We start from the raw sequence: 17,217 nt of genomic DNA, 5'->3' as shown, positions 1-17,217 counted from the left end.
GGGAAACCTGGTGAGTGAGCAGGGTCCTCTGCAGAGAGTAGGCTTCCCTGGGAGTGATGCCCAGAATAGGCTCTGGTCCTGCCTACCCTGGGCACAGCAGGGTCACGGGCACCATGCGTTTTGCCTCTGCCACACCCTCTCCACCCCCCTGCCCACCCTGTTGGAAGCCCCTCACAAAACCACTCCTTCTGGGCATTTCACATCTTGTCCTAAAGGAAAACAGCTGGAAGAGAATGAGAGAGCAAAAAAAGAAAAGAAATCATCTATTAAATCTCAGCCTTGTTTTGACAAAATCGTAAATTAATAACATGCACATTCTAAACATTTATCTTCCAGAAATTTTAGCACCTAGGTAAACGTTTAGAATTTAACTATATTACCTAAATTCTAAAAAGGCTTTCTGCTTTCCTATCAGTTTCTCTCCAAGATCACAGTGGACTTTATAGGTTGACACATGAAAGGTAGCAATTGTTAATAATAATGAAGTCATAGATAATATACAGTTGAGAACTGAAAGGGCAAACGATTGTATAGAGTCTCATTCCTATGTGTTATGCCAAACCTTTTATTCATGCTTAAAGTCCTGGCTAGTGTCCACAAAAACCTACTTTTCCAGCTTTCTCCATCCTCTCAAGCTCTTGCCCTAGCTGTTCAGTAACTAAATAGTCCTAAACTGTTGACATTGTTATCCTAAAATCCATGAATACAAGACCATTCAGTAAAAACTCCAGCAAACAGAAAAATCAGAAATACAAGTGGCTTGCTAATTTAAGAATTTACTTCAACCACTGGAAAGTAATAAATTAAAATGAATACATTAAAAACACACACTGTTTTCTTGTTTTCCTATCTGCAGCCATGTCTGGGGACAAAGAAATTCCATGATGTAAGCTTTGAAAGATAACAGTGTTATTGATTTCGAATGTCACTGCAAAGAAATGAAAGAGTAATTCCAAAGGAAGGTAAGCTCTAAAAGTTGAGAGGAAATCTTTTTTTATCCTGATTCCAATTATGAAATACAACATTATTAAATTATTTTTGTTACATTTTATCCTACTTAAATTTAACATTAAGTTTGGAATAAAGTCTCTAAGACAGGATATTACAAGTAACAGAATACAAGAAAAATCCTTCATGAAGGGTCACTACCAATCGGCTGAAACATGAGTGGGTGTGGGCGCACTTCCAGACCTTCTGTCAATGCTTGCAAGAAGACAGAATAAATAGCATTCCACACTCTACACTGACACATCTCCTGAAAACTACTGTTATCATTTAGGTCAATTTAACACACCGAAATACATCTTTAATGTTGATGACATTCTACTATATAATTTGAATTAAGGCCCTATCTGTGAGTTTAGAGTCACTAAAGCAGCAGACAAATATTTGTAAGTACTTATGTTCCTAGGCACATGCATTTTATTTATATGTTAGTTTTCATTGAGACATAGGAGGAGTTTACCAACTGTATTAAGAACTTCAATCAGAAATCCAGAAGGAAAAACACCAGGGTGACAGGGTCTGGAAAACTATCCCCTCAGGCACGTTTTCAGTTCAGCAGAAATGTGGCCCTGTGTCTTATAAATACCTCAGTGGCTTCTTTGCATGAGGGAAAAGGTAACTAGGAGATGATATTTATTAAGGTAAGAAACATTGAACACTGAAGACTCCTTCTGCATTTTCAACAAGGCAAAGAACTGGCAATCCCTGCTGAGCGTTCATTTTATAGAGGAGTCAAACCAGGATAGGAAAAAGAGCATTTATGATGTGTTTTTAATTAATTTAAACAAAGTAAAAAATTATACTTTTGCACACGTTGCTGTATCTGGGATTTTGACATTTAAAAACACAAGTGTCAAGTATGCTACCGCTTAATCTTTGATTTTATGTTAAGACTTTGCTTTTGTTTTAATTACATAGTGATGTGGAATTTAATGCAAAGGAATCCCAGTTTTTTCTATGTTCCATAAAGGTGGTTCCAACTAAGAAGCTTAGTTACTTTAGTAAGAAATGGAATTTTAAATATTAATAGTAAAATCTACTTCTATTTATTTTATTTTCAAATGAACACATTTATTGAGCACTTATGGGTACCACAAAACCCCTGAATGCTAGTACTTATTTGGTACCTGCACATGCACATACATACATACATCATCATATCATATAGAAGATGTCCCTTACCCCAGGACAAACAATAACGTGGCACGGTGGGTGCTGAATGGTCATTTGAATTACAATCATCTAGGTGAGTGAGTGAAAGTCAAACTCAGATATTATATTTGAAAGTCTATTTGAGCACACATTGGCATTCTCACCACCCCTAGGATTCTCCTATGTGCTTGATAATATTTAGGACTGTGAAAAATAAAGCCCATTTCCCCCTAAATATTTTAAAATAAATTTATGACTATAAATATATAATTTATATTTATATAATATATATATAAAAATATAAATATATCAGTGTTGATACCTAAATGTTATATTAACATTTAGATATAATGTTTCTGTGAATAAATAATACATATTACTCAATATATATGTTGTCACCACTGTCTTAATTGTACTGTAGTGGACAGAAAGAGATATTACTTTTCATTGTTCATATTAATAGAGGGGAACAGATACAAGCATAAAACAAAATTGGATATTAAAAGTAATGATAAAATAAATGGGATGTTACGTTCACTTGACTAAGGTTCTATCTGCAAAATAATAAAATCTTAACTTAATGGATCAGGAACAGAGTTCTGAGTCCCCTTTACCAAGATGTTTCTCTGCAACCTAGTCTCTTTGCTGACAAAGACCATTCTCAAACATGAAACTTTTTCTCAAATTTCTTTTCTGAAGTATGGAAAGTAATCAGTAATCGAACACCAACATGGCTTCACCTCATTCCAACAGTGAAATTGCTCATATGAAGGTCACCAATATTCTCAAAAGGTCCCATCTGCCTTCATTATTTGACCTCTCAGCAAGTTTTAAAGTATCAGATCATGCTCTATGATCAAGACATTTCCATTTCTCACTTCTTGACGACACTACACTGAACTAGTTTTCCTCCTTCTTCACAAGTCAACTTTTTGGGTTTGTATTTACGCTTGAAACAGGGGCTCACCCTGTCACCCAGGCTGGAGTGCAATGGCACGATTATGGCTCACTGCAGCCTCAGACTCCCAGGATCAAGCAATCCTCCCACTTCAGCCTCACAAAGTACTGGAATTACAGGCATAAACCACTGGACCCAGTACAAGTCAGCTTCTTGTTCTTCTTCGCAGAGTCTTCCTGGTCTACGTAGGGATCTAACAGGGCTTTTATTTGGGTGTCTTTCTTTTCCCCATCTATAATGTCTAAAGACAGCCCCATCTAGTCCAATGATGTTAAGTAACAACTAAATGTTAATGATTCCCAAATGCATGTCCCCAGTCTTTACCTTTCTCTTAAGCTCCTGACTACTATATCCGTACCCATCTGCTTATCTGATATTTCTTCTTGTATGTCTTGAGCATAACTCAAAGTTAACATCAGGAACAGAATTCCTGATTCCACTCTAAAACCTGTTCCTCCCCAAATATTCTCCATTTCCAAAAATCACACTATTCTTTCAGTTACTCAGTCCAAAAATTTGGGAGCTATATTTAACTTCTTCACTTCCTTCATTCCCCAATTTTATACAACAAGACCTGTCAGTTCTAAACTCCTAAATATATAAAAACTGATTGACATCTGTCCAGCTTCAGTTTACATCCAACTCCTGGGATGGATATTTCAGACTCAGTGATGTTATCAAAGACCCAGTTTCCTTCCATTCTTCCAAGAGGCAAAAGGCAGAATTCTAGACCAATGAATGTTTGGAGACCTCTTTCATCTCTATTATGCATGATGTCAATTGCTAGAGTATATGTTTTTGACTTTTAGTATTTTAGGAATACAGATTATGGGACGATCACAGTGATCTAGCTAATAAAGTTTAAAGGGAGGATGAACTCTTTTAACGCAAATGCTTTGATAAAGAATTATAGGCAAGGCACAGTGGCTCGTGCCTGTAGCCCCAGTACTTCGGGAGACTGAGGAGGGCAGATCACTTGAGGTCGGGAGTTTGAGACCAGCCTGGTCAACATGGCAAAACCCCATTTCTACCAAAAAAATACAAAAATTAGCTGGGTGTGGTGGCTCACACCTGTGATCCCTGCTATTCGGGGGACAACAGCATGAGAATCACTTGAGCTTGGGAGGTGGAGGTTGCAGTGAACCAAGACCATGCCACTGCACTCCAGTTGGGCGAAAGAGAGAGACTTCATCACAAAAAAAATTATAATTAAAATAATATAGTAGTTGTAAGTCTCACATCTGACCATACTTTTGAATTCCTTCTCTTTATCTGTCCTCATCTACCAAGTCTTGCCATAAAAGAATCTGAGTAATTGGATCTCTTGGAATAATTAATAGACATAAAAAGCACGATGGGCCTAGCTGTGATTCTATACTCTTAAACACTAGGCGGCCAAAGGGAAGATTTTTTTTTTTTTTTTTTTCACTTTGAGTGACTCATCTGAATATAGTATTTTGGATTTATTTTTTGCTTGTTTTATAATTTTTCACATATCTAAAAGCCTTGGTTTAGTGCGTGCTTCCTTCTAAAATTTTCTACATCGGTTGCTCTGATGGACAAAATATAAATTTGTAATACTAGGCAAGGAGATTTTCTGTGTGTGGCATTACAAGTACAGTCTTTAAAACATGTGCTCCTAATTGGGTAACACATCTGAAATGACAGACTTGAACAGGAATAGTAATTAAAAGTCCAGACTTCAGATCTGTCGGTAGATAATCTTGGACTCCAGCCTGGGATAGGTCACTTGTCAGCTGGGAACCTAGGCAAGATATTTTATCTTTCTAATTCTGTTTCCTCATGAGTAAAATGTGGGTACTAGAGTTATCAGTTGGTAAGGATTAAATGAGCTGGAACGGTAAAAGTTTAGTCACACCATATGGTTCTCAGAATATTTTATTTTAGTTTAATGAATACAGGTCCTTATTGTGCAAGGGATCTAATAATCAAATATAAATTTATAGAAGAAATAAATTTTCTAACTACAACTTCTCATCATCATATATAGAGCTTTTAATCCCCACGAGGAATAAGAGTTCAACATCACTATAACTCTTAATATAAAATATTGAACTGATGGTATGGTTTGGCTCCGTTTCCCCACCCAAATCTCATATCAAGTTTCAGTCCCCACGTATCAGGGGAGGGGCCTAGTGGGAGACACTGGGATCATGGGGGTGGATTTCCCCCCTTGCTGTTCTTGTGATGTGAGTTCTCCTGAGATCTGATGGTTTAAAAGTATATGGCACTTCCCTCGTGGCTCTCTCTCTTCTGCCACCATGAGAAGGTGCTGGCTTCCCTTTTGTCCTTCTGCCAGGATTGTAAGTTTCCTGAGGCCTCCCAGCCATGCTTCCAGTTAAGCCTGCTGAACTGTGAGTCAATTGGACCTCTCTTCTTCATAGACTCCCCAGTCTCAGATAGTTCTTGACAGCAGTGTGAGGGTGGACTAATACAACTGACTTCTGGAAGTTGATTGAAGTTGAGGGGAAACCTACATGAAATGCTATCATGAGGATTTCTTCTGATTGGACTCCCACTTAGTCTATTGGAGTACCATTTTCCTACAGAACACACTTATGTCTGGCTTCACTTTTGCTTTTATTTTTCCAAAATCCCAGTCACAGAATGCTAAAACCAATGCTATGAGGTTGAACCATATGAAAATGCCAGTATCCAATTTCTTTGACCAATAAAAATGGCTTCAATTTGATATTACTATGAATGATAGAGTTGTTCTTTATTTAACAGAATAAATGTATCCACAGGAATATAATATATATATTTTTTTGACAATTGTTATTTAGTTTTTATTTCATAATCATAAACTTAACTCTGCAATCCAGCTAGGCATGGGAGAGAACAAGGAAAACATGGAACCCAAAGGGAACTGCAGCGAGAGCAAAGATTCTAGGATACTGCGAGCAAATGGGGTGGAGGGGTGCTCTCCTGAGCTACAGAAGGAATGGTCTGGTGGTTAAGATAAAACACAAGTCAAACTTATTCGAGTTGTCCACAGTCAGCAATGGTGATCTTCTTGCTGGTCTTGCCATTCCTGGACCCAAAGCGCTCCATGGCCTCGACAATATTCATGCCTTCTTTCACTTTGCCAAAGACCACATGCTTGCCATCCAACCACTCAGTCTTGGCAGTGCAGATGAAAAACTGGGAACCATTTGTGTTGGGTCCAGCATTTGCCATGGACAAGATGCCAGGACCTGTATGCTTTAGGATGAAGTTCTCATCTTCAAATTTCTCCCCATAGATGGACTTGCCACCAGTGCCATTATGGCATGTGAAGTCACCACCCTGACACATAAACCCTGGAATAATTCTGTGAAAGCAGGAACCCTTATAACCAAATCCTTTCTCTCCAGTGCTCAGAGCACGAAAATTTTCTGCTGTCTTTGGAACCTTGTCTGCAAACAGCTTGAAGGAGACGCGGCCCAAGGGCTCGCCGTCGACGGCAATGTCGAAGAACACGGTAGGGTTGACCATGGCTAGTAGTACAAGAATTTCTTCGGCGGCAGCGTCTGCAAAGCCAGGAATATAATATTTAATTAAAAATAAATTTTCTGGGCCGGGTGCAGTGGCCCAGCACACCTGAGTGTAAACTCAGCATTTTATGAGGCCGAGGTGGGTGGATCACTTGAAGTCAGTAGTTCAAGACCAGCCTGGTCAACATGGCGACACCCTGCCTCTACTAAAAATATAAAAATTACCCAGGTGTGGTGGCACATGCTTGTAATCCCAGCTACTCAGGGGGCTGAGGCATGAGAATTGCTTGAACCCAGGAGGCAGAGTTTGCAGTGAGCTGAGATCGCGCCTCTGCACTCCAGCCTGGGCAACAGAGTGAGACTCTGTCTCAAAATAAATAAATAAATGAAATAAATGTTCTGTTACCTGCATTGCATGGTACTTTTGCATTTAGTTGCTTGCTAAACAAATACCACTTAAAGTTGCACAGCAAGTCTGCTAAAGTCCAACATTTCACTTTGTGAAAGGAAAATAAATATCAGGACCCCAAAATCACTAAGCCAAAGGTAAAAGTCAAGTTGGGGAACCATGTCAGACAAACCTGCTTTCCATTTTATTCCCAAATAAGATAGCCACAAAGATAAAAAAAAAAAAAAAAAAAAAAAAAAAGCTATATACCTTATCACAATTTTGCTCACACGGAAATTCCTTGGGGGGACTCAAGATCTTTACCCTAAAACCATTCTGTTGAATTTTACCCTGGCAAGGTAAATTGATAGCTTATTTCCACAGGCGTGGGACAAAGGACAGAGCTCAAAGTCATCCTTCTGCTCACCTGAGACAAATGCATATCTGATTGCTTCCTCTGCCTTATCATTTATGTAAATGCAGAGTTTCGGAGCCAGACTAAGGCATAAGTGACAATCTGTCTACCCCCATCTCACATATAAATTGTGTATATCAGCGAAAGGCTGATCAAACACTCAAAACAATACAACCGTTTGTCTCTTATCTATGACAAGAGGAAGCAAGGAAGCCCCTGCTTGAGTTGTCCTGCCTTTCCAGACCCAAGCAATAGACATCTCACATGGACTGACTGATGTCTCATGTCTCGCTAAAATGTATGAAACCAAGTTGTGTCCTGACCAACTTGGGCACATGTTGTCAGCACCTCCTGAGGCTGTGCCATGGCACGTCCTCAACCTCAGCAAAATAAACTTTCCAAATTGATTGAGACCTGTCTCAGATACTTTTGGTTCACAATTTCTAGAACAACATTTTTTAATAATTGAAAAATGAATATGACACAAGAAAATAAAAATGCAAAAAAGAAAAAGTCAAACACAAATACTTTTGTTTTCCAGAGATTAATATAGTTAATATTTTTCATATCACTTTGTGGTCTTTTTCTGCTAACATACACATTTAGTTTTACAGTATATGATCCTTTTCTTTAATGTCTATCCTAATCCTAGTTTTGCACTTCACATTTAAAAAGACCTTTATAATTTCCTGGACACTTACACTCTCCCAAGACTAAACCAGGAAGAAGCTGAATCCCTGAATAGACCAATAGCAGGCTCTGAAATTGAGGCAATAATTAATAGCCTACCAACCAAAAAAAGTCCAGGACCAGATGGATTCACAGCTGAATTCTACCAGAGGTACAAGGAGGAGCTGGTACCATTCCTTCTGAAACTATTCCAATCAATAGAAAAAGAGGGAATCCTCCCTAACTCATTTTATGAGGCCAACATCATCCTGATACCAAAGCCTGGCAGAGACACAACAAAAAAAGAGAATTTTAGACCAATATCCCTGATCAACATCGATGCAAAAATCCTCAATAAAATACTGGCAAACCAGATCCAGCAGCACATCAAAAAGCTTATCCACCATGATCAAGTGGGCTTCATCCCTGGGATGCAAGGCTGGTTCAACATTCGCAAATCAATAAATGTAATCCAGCATATAAACAGAACCAAAGACAAAAACCACATGATTATCTCAATAGATGCAGAAAAGGCCTTTGACAAAATTCAACAGCCCTTCATGCTAAAAACGCTCAATAAATTCGGTATTGATGGAACATATCTCAAAATAATAAGAGCTATTCATGACAAACCCACAGCCAATATCATACTGAATGGGCAAAAACTGGAAAAATTCCCTTTGAAAAGTGGCACAAGACAGGGATGCCCTCTCTCACCACTCCTATTCAACATAGTGTTGGAAGTTCTGGCTAGGGCAATCAGGCAAGAGAAAGAAGTCAAGGGATTCAGTTAGGAAAAGAAGAAGTCAAATTGTCCCTGTTTGCAGATGACATGATTGTGTATTTAGAAAACCCCATCGTCTCAGCCCAAAATCTCCTTAAGCTGATAAGAAACTTCAGCAAAGTCTCAGGATACAAAATTCATGTGCAAAAATCACAAGCATTCTTATACACCAGTAACAGACAAACAGAGAGCCAAATCATGAATGAACTTCCATTCACAATTGCTTCAAAGAGAATAAAATACCTAGGAATCCAATTTACAAGGGATGTAAAGGACCTCTTCAAGGAGAACTACAAACCACTGCTCAGTGAAATAAAAGAGGACACAAACAAATGGAAGAATATACCATGCTCATGGATAGGAAGAATCAATATCGTGAAAATGGCCATACTGCCCAAGGTAATTTATAGATTCAATGCCATCCCCATCAAGCTACCAATGAGTTTCTTCACAGAATTGGAAAAAACTGCTTTAAAGTTCATATGGAACCAAAAAAGAGCCTGCATTGCCAAGACAATCCTAAGTCAAAAGGACAAAGCTGGAGGCATCACGCTACCTGACTTCAAACTATACTACAAGGCTACAGTAACCAAAACAGCATGGTACTGGTACCAGAACAGAGATATAGACCAATGGAATAGAACAGAGTCCTCAGAAATAATACCACACATCTACAGCCATCTGATCTTTGACAAACCTGACAAAAACAAGAAATGGGGAAAGGATTCCCTATTTAATAAATGGTGCTGGGAAAATTGGCTAACCATAAGTAGAAAGCTGAAACTGGATCCCTTCCTTACTCCTTATATGAAAATTAATTCAAGATGGATTAGAGACTTAAATGTTAGACCTAATACCATAAAAACCCTAGAAGAAAACCTAGGGAATACCATTCAGGACATAGGCATGGGCAAGGACTTCATGTCTAAAACACCAAAAGCAACGACAACAAAAGCCAAAATTGACAAATGGGATCTAATTAAACTAAAGAGCTTCTGCACAGCAAAAGAAACTACCATCAAAGTGAACAGGCAACCTACAGAATGGGAGAAAATTTTTGCAATCTACTCACCTGACAAAGGGCTAATATCCAGAACCTACAAACAACTCAAACAAATTTACAAGAAAAAAACAAACAACCCCATCAAAAAGTGGGCAAAGGATATGAGCAGACAGTTCTCAAAAGAAGACAGGCATGCAGCCAATAGACACATGAAAAAATGCTCGTCATCACTGGCCCTCAGATAAATGCAAATCAAAACCACAATGAGATACCATCTCACACCAGTTAGAATGGCAATCATTAAAAAGTCAGGAAACAACAGGTGCTGGAGAGGATGTGGAGAAATAGGAACACTTTTACACTGTTGGTGGGATTGTAAACTAGTTCAACCATTATGGAAAATAGTATGGCGATTCCTCAAGGATCTGGAACTAGAAGTACCATATGACCCAGCCATCCCATTACTGGGTATATACCCAAAGGAGTATAAATCATGCTGCTATAAAGACACATGCACACGTATGTTTACTGCGGCACTATTCACAATAGCAAAGACTTGGAATCAACCCAAATGTCCATCAGTGACAGACTGGATTAAGAAAATGTGGCACATATACACCATGGAATACTATGCAGCCATAAAAAAGGATGAGTTTGTGTCCTTTGTAGGAATATGGATGCAGCTGGAAACCATCATTCTCAGCAAACTATCACAAGAACAGAAAACCAAACACTGCATGTTCTCACTCATAGGTGGGAACTGAACAATGAGATTACTTGGACTCGGGAAGGGGAACATCACACACTGGGGCCCATTATGGGGAGGGTGGAGAGGGGAGGGATTGCACTGGGAGTTATACCTGATGTAAATGACGAGTTGATGGGTGCTGACGAGTTGATGGGTGCAGCACACCAACATGGCACAAGTATACATATGTAACAAACCTGCACGTTATGCACATGTACCCTAGAACTTAAAGTATAATAATGAAAAAAAAAAGAAAAAGAAAAAAATAAATTATGCTGGCCAACTTCAAAAAATAAATAAATAAAACCATCAGATCTCTTGCAACTTACTATCACAAGAGCAGCACTGGAAAGACCCACCTCCGTGATTCAATTACCTAGCATTGGGTCCCTCCCACAACACGTGGGGATTATTACAATTCAAGGTGAGATTTGGCTGGGAGCATAAGGCCAAACCATATCATCTAGTGAATGTATACCCCACATTTTGCTGATTCATTCATCTGTTGATGAATACTTGGGTTGTTTCCACCTCCTGGATATTGTGAATAATGCTACTATAAACATTGGCATATAGATTAAAAAAATAAAAAAAAAAAATAAAAAGACCTTTATAAACAACTTCTTTAATAAGTTACATAAATCCTATCATAGGAATAAATCACAATTTACTTAGCTGTCATGCTATCGCATGCGTGTGTATATATTATGTATATATACACACATATATATACACACACACACACACAAATCTTGCTGGCATAATATACCATTTACATAAAGGATAATTAGCATTCATTAGTAAATATACAAGAAATTCTATAATTGTTCCTAAATCTTGTTGTAATCTATATTCAATTACCTTCTCTTCCAGCAACTGTCCTTTTTAAAAAATGCAATAACTAATAAAAAATTAAAAATGTTCTCGCCGGGTGCGGTGGCTCAAGCCTGTAATCCCAGCACTTTGGGAGGCCGAGGCGGGCGGATCACGAGGTCAGGAGATCGAGACCATCCTGGCTAACACGGTGAAACCCCGTCTCTACTAACAATACAAAAAAAACTGGCCGGGCGAGGTGGCGGCGCCTGTGGTCCCAGCTACTCCGGAGGCTGAGGCAGGAGAATGGCGGGAACCCGGGAGGCGGAGCTTGCAGTGAGCTGAGATCCGGCCACTGCACTCCAGCCTGGGCGACAGAGCGAGACTCCGTCTCAAAAAAAAAAAAAAAAAGTTCCGAGTTTCACTTTTTCTTTAGCTTCTTTGCCTATATTCTGTATGAATTTTCAAAATAGGTATTTAAAAAAAGAAATGAATACAAATAAGGAAGGACAATCAGCCCCTGAATAACACTGTGTGTGGAAAATTACCACCAGGCTTCACTGGAGAAAAGGGACTGCGGATTGACTGATGGAAGGAGGAGGGCGAGGAAGCGGAAAGAAACGCATTGCTTTCTATGTTTTGCTTTCTACGCATGGTAGTTGAGGATGCAGAACTTCCTGTGCTTGAAATTCTCAGTGAAGTTACATTAAAGAAAAAAGGAAGTTGTGCTCTCTGAAGCTTTTATTTCTTCTTCTGTTTTTGGGGGGAGGTTTGTTTTTTGAGACCAGGTCTTGCTCTGTTGCCCAGGCTGGAGTGCAGTGGCACAATCAGGGCTCACTGCAGCCTCGAACCCCTGTGCTTGAGCAATCCTCCTGCCTCTGCCTCCAGAGTAGCTGGGATCACAGATGCGCACCACCATGCCTGGCCTCCAACTTTTCTTTGACTTTATCTCAATACTGCACATAAGCAAAATAAACCAATCAAACTGTAAATGCAGAGACAATGGCCAAATAACGTAGGAAATATTTTTGAATTTTAATATTTTGTAGAAAATATAATTTGGCACTGTAATTATTTACATTTCCTTTTATTGTTTTCCTAGATATTTACTTTCTACCATTTCCCCTGGGAGATGTAATGTGTTTACTATATTTTTCTTTAGGTATTTAAGGGATTTATCACCAGACAATTTATTGAGACATAGTTTCCTTTAAATAATAGAATACAAATGGACGTTTTATACTTTACTACTTCTAGAAGACAGTTTCCTATGAACTATTCATTTATAAGTGTTTATAAATGTTTATTTATTTAAATGTTCCTATCCCATCAGTCTTTCTACAATTTCTCTCAGCTTTATTCATATTACAAACCTAAAACATACATGAAGATAACATCAGTTTTAATTTTATGCCAATTATTCAAACCTAAAGAAAGCTTTTCTGAAAATTAACAAAAGGGAGAATCCTTTAGAACAATGTAAAATTCCAAAGGCATCAATGGTAAATACTGTGATGATTTCTTAAACATTAGTTTGTATGGGAACATGAGTAATCACAACTGTGAGAAAGCTGAAGAAAGAGAATGAAAATCTTAAATGCTATGTACCACAGTACTGGGTTTTAAAGAAACTAAAAGGCCGGGCGCGGTGGCTCACGCCTGTAATCCCAGCACTTTGGGAGGCGAAGGCGGGTGGATCACGAGGTCAAAAGATAGAGACCGACCTGGTCAACATGATGAAACCCCATTTCTACGAAAAACCCAAAAACTCGCTGGGCGTGGTGGCGGCGCCTATAGTCCCAGCTGCTCGGGAGGCTGAGGCAGCAGAATTGCTTGAACCTGGGAGGTGGAGGCTGCAGTGAGCTGAGATTGCCCCACTGCACTCCAGCCTGGCGGCAGAGCGAGACTTCGCCCCAAAAAATAAACTAAAAAAATTCCCACACAAATTCTCATTTGCCATTGCCACAAATAGGTGGCAATGAGAAGGGAATTTCTGTAAAATGTAACATTGAAAAGGCATGTTCACAGCTCTGTGTTCAGGCATGATCACTGACATGTGTGTATAGACCTCAGTAATGATGGCCAAGTGCAGGTGCCTTTTGTTTTAATGTAAGTTCACTGCATGAAACGCTCCACAAGCTGACAGTGGAGCCTATGACTCAATTTTGTCATTCCTAAAAACGGAAAAGATGTTGGAAAGGTATCCCTGACAAGAGGTTGGGGGAAGTATATAAACATGCAAGTGTGCATTTTCTGGTACTTTAAATGTTTAAATGAAGAAGAGAACAACTTCTTAAGATATTACAGCGATTATTCCCATGCCTCTGTATATTGTGAATCCAAGAATTAGTCTCTTAAAGAGTCCTGGCTTCCCTCCCAGGGGAAGAAGTTTTCTATGGGGAGGCACCAGTGTGATAGTGCCTGCAGAGAGGCCAAGCATTATTAAGTGCAGTGGGGAAGAAAGGAAGCCAGAGATAAAGAGAAACAGGACCAGAAAGTCTATCTGATAAGAGAGCTTTTGAAGGACAGAGCAGAAACAACAGGATTTCCAGGAACAGAGGCCGGTATAGCATTGGAATTCATAGAATTTTAGTACTGATGGGAACCTTGTGCGAATTGTAAACTTCCATCATTTACAGAGAAGGGAACTGAAGCTGGGAGAGGTTGCTAGGTGCCAAAAGTTACATAACTAGTCAGAAGCAGAGTCTGGGGAAGTGGCTGCTGGAACTGCAGTTCTGAAAAACAAACAACAAACAAACAGACAACCTGGAAGAGTCAACACAGGCTGCAATTGTTTCTTCTGTTCCAGATAACGGCAATTTATCTGGAGCTAAAGATCAAAAGCCAGGAGGAAATCCCCAGGATCCAGCCTGGGTCGGGCTGTGGATCTGTGGGGACCAATGAGGAGCTGGAGATGCACCTGCGAAGATCAATCACGCACATTCGCGTGTCCTTAGATGTCTTCACTTTGTTGTCCTGTGTGCTCGACTCCAGGACGTGGTAGAAGGGGAGCTCCTTTTGTGTCAGGCATTTCACAATTTTGGCCCGTTTAATATTCATCATTACCATTTTACAGATAATAATAATTGTAGATGCTAATACTGAACAGTTATTCCAATCAGGTAGTATTATAATTTTACATGCATTTTCTCATTTAATCCTCTCAACGACCACTATGAAATCATATAATTGTATTATTCCCATTTTACAGATGAGGAAAATGAGATATACATTGGTAAATAACTTATCCAAGGTCAACAGCTAGAGAATGGTGGAGTTAGGACTCCAATCCAAGCAATCTGATGTTAGAAAATCATACTCCTGAAAAACAGGGAAGCCAAGGTTCAAAAAAGTGAAATCACTTCAGTGTCTCACAGTGAGTTGGAATTCGGACTCAGGTGCACTAGTGCATATTCTTCTACATCATGCTACAGAAGAGAGACAGGGGCCAGGCACGGTGGCTCGCTCCTGTAATTCCAGCACTTGGAAGGCCAAGACGGGCAGATCACTTGAGCTCAGGAGTTCGAGACCAGCGTGAGCAACATGGCGAAACCCCATCTCTACCAAAAATACAAAAAATTAGCTGGGCGTGGTGGCATGCGCCTGTGGTCCCAGCTACTCAGGAGGCTGAAGTGGAAGGATCACTTGAGCCCAGAAGAGGACATTACAGTGAGCTAAGATGGTGCCACTGCACTCCAGCCTGGGTGACAGAGTGAGCCCAATCTCAAAAAAAGGAAAGCAGGGAAAAGGGAGACAGGGAAAAGGTTAGAATCACAATTTTGAAGGAAAGAAGGCACACACATACACAAACATCCCTTTTTCATCTTGTGTGATGAGTTGCCCTTGAAAAGACTTTTCTTTTAAAGGATCCTACTTTTCTTTAAATGTTCTGAAGCATATTAATCTGGGTGTGGGAGGACCTACTTCTAATAAATAGTGTACATTCATGGACAGAAGTGGGGAACTGAATTTCAGGAGCCACAGCTTTGGAGCCCTGAAAAGATGCCTGGAGCCTGGGTTTCAAGACCCACAGGCACTGGACCTAGGCCTGGCAAGCACTGTCAGCTTACCTCCTCGGTTGCTGCGTAGTAAAAAGTTGCCACTTAAATATTGGAAGAATCATGGCTTTCAATGGAAATGGATTTCCTATACCGAGAGTTTCTTTTTCTCTTCTTTTGGAGACCGTCTTGTTCTGTCGTCCAGGCTGGAGTGCAGTGGTGCAGTCACAGCTCACTGCAGCCCTGACCTCTTGTGCTCAAGCGATCCTCCTCTCTCAGCTTCTCAAGTAGCTGGGACTACAGGAGTGAGCCACCACATCCAGCTATTTTTTCAATTTTGTAGAGATGGGGCCTCATTATGTTGCCCAGGCTGTTCTCGAACTCCTGGACTCAAGTGCCTCCCGCCTCGGCCTCCCAAAGTGTTGGGGTTATAGATGTGAGCCATTACTCCTGGCTGAAAGTTTTTTAAAATTAAAATGTGGATAGTACCAGCTTCAGTCTGAGCCACCGAGGGTGGCAACAGCAATGAATGGTAACTGCTGTTACAGAGTTCGGACCACAACTTTCTAGTTTCAAAAACACAATTTTTAAAAGCATCCACAAGTGACTGGAAATCCTTAAGCAACATTAATAAACTTGTTATATACTAACTTATCTGCCAGAATGTTAATCTAATAGAGAAGAAGATAAGGAGAAACCACAATCATATTCAGAACATCAATATCTAATACTAAAGACTATGGAAAACTGTAATCAGAAGTCAGAAAGGCATGGAATGAAATCAAAGAATATTGTATAGTCTTAGAAAATATTTTATTAGGGCAACCTGCTTGAGTCCCCTTCCACCCTGTGGAAGCTTCATTCTTTCACTCTTCACAATAAATCTTGCTGCTGCTCAAAATATATATATATGTGTGTGTGTGTGTGTGTATATATGTGTATATGTATATAATATATATAGGTCTCTGAGAAAGTCTCCCTTTGCAGGACGAACTAACCTTGTGGAGTGGCTAGATCATGACTGCTCACTTCAGCATCTTTTACTGAATGTTTCTTGTCCTCTTGCTTTTTTGGAAGTCTGAGGATGGGGGGCTGTAGCATGTGTAAGAGATGACACTCACTAGGCACACATTTTTTGAGGGCTGCCCCACATCAGGAAGTGGCTCTGGAGGCAATGGGCCAGTAAAGGTGCTGTGACATTTACACTCACAGCCATCTGCAGCAGTCCACACTTTTTTAAATTTTTTTTTAAATTTTTTTGAGATGGAGTCTCGCTCTGTCACCCATGCTGGAGTGCAGTGGTGCGATCTCGGCTCATTGCAAGCTCCGCCTCCCGGGTTCACGCCATTCTCCTGCCTCAGCCTCCCGAGTAGCTGGGACTACAGGCGCCCGCCACCTCGCCCGGCTAGTTTTTTATATGTTTTTAGTAGAGACGGGGTTTCACCGTGTTAGCCAGGATGGTCTCGATCTCCTGACCTCGTGATCCACCCGTCTCAGCCTCCCAAAGTGCTGGGATTACAGGCTTGAGCCACCGCGCCCGGCCAGCAGTCCACACTTTATTACAGTTACAGGTAACATTTTCTTCCACAGTACTTCCTGATAATATTTAACAAAATAAATAATGAGACTAAACCCTAACTCATGTCAAATGAGTTTGAGCAATTATTACCTTACACACACCATACTGTACCAATAGGCAGGTAATAAAATCTGATCTGGACACTCATTCTAGAAAATAGAGCAGTGCTGCTGTGATTGGGGGTGGGAGGGGTATTCCCACATCTTGG

General features: G+C 40.0%; 1 pseudogene across 1 annotated transcript; it reads right to left on the bottom strand.

The window, feature by feature from the left end:
* Nucleotides 1-5,900: 5,900 nt before the first annotated feature.
* On the bottom strand, nt 5,901-6,648 carry LOC111526647 (annotated as a pseudogene). The gene has a single exon (XR_002726447.2). The product of XR_002726447.2 is annotated as a peptidyl-prolyl cis-trans isomerase A pseudogene (transcript).
* Between the last annotated feature and the right edge of the window lie 10,569 nt (nt 6,649-17,217).

This window comes from Piliocolobus tephrosceles, chromosome 9, assembly GCF_002776525.5.
Source record: "Piliocolobus tephrosceles isolate RC106 chromosome 9, ASM277652v3, whole genome shotgun sequence".
Taxonomy (NCBI): Eukaryota; Metazoa; Chordata; class Mammalia; order Primates; family Cercopithecidae; genus Piliocolobus; species Piliocolobus tephrosceles.
The sequence above is the reverse complement of the archived record's forward strand: the minus strand, read 5'-3'. Positions and strand labels throughout refer to the sequence as shown.